Genomic DNA, 693 nt, shown 5'->3' with positions numbered 1-693 from the left:
TTGGACAACTGACGGTTCATCTTGTTGCTCAGATTAGGTAATTTTGTTTTCGTTTTCTTTTCAAAAATTTTTCAAAAATATTTTCAAAAATCTCTCATATGTTTTCGAAAAAAAAAATTATAAAAATGTTTTCAAAAATTTATTCAAGATTTTTAAGAATGAATTCTAGTGTTTCATGAAGCATGTTGAAGCCTGGCTGGCTGTAAGCCATGTCTGACTTTTTGGACTGGGGTTTCAACTTGCCATCACAAATGAAGAGATTCTCACACACTGAGTTGCTCTATACATGAAAAGTATCCATACCTGCTGAAGCTTGGCTGGCCATTGGCCATGTCTAGAGTTTGGACTGGAGCTTTCATTGAAAGCTTGGCTGGCTAGTGAGCCATGTCTAATTCCTGGACTGAAGCTTTAGACTAACATGGCAAGATTCCTGGAATTCATATTAAAAATTTTGGAATCCTTATTTTTTCTTCTTCATATTATTTTCGAAAAAAAATACAAAAAAATTAGAAAATCATAAAAATCAAAAATATTTTTGTGTTTCTTGTTTGAGTCTTGAGTCATATCATAAGTTTGGTGTCACTTGCATATGCATCTTGCATTTTTCGAAAATTTCATGCATTCATAGTGTTCTTCATGATCTTCAAGTTGTTCTTGATAAGTCTTCTTGTTTGATCTTGATGATTTTTTGTT

The sequence above is a fragment of the Arachis hypogaea genome, chromosome 16 (genome assembly GCF_003086295.3).
Source record: "Arachis hypogaea cultivar Tifrunner chromosome 16, arahy.Tifrunner.gnm2.J5K5, whole genome shotgun sequence".
Taxonomy (NCBI): Eukaryota; Viridiplantae; Streptophyta; class Magnoliopsida; order Fabales; family Fabaceae; genus Arachis; species Arachis hypogaea.
Note: the sequence above shows the minus strand (reverse complement) of the source record.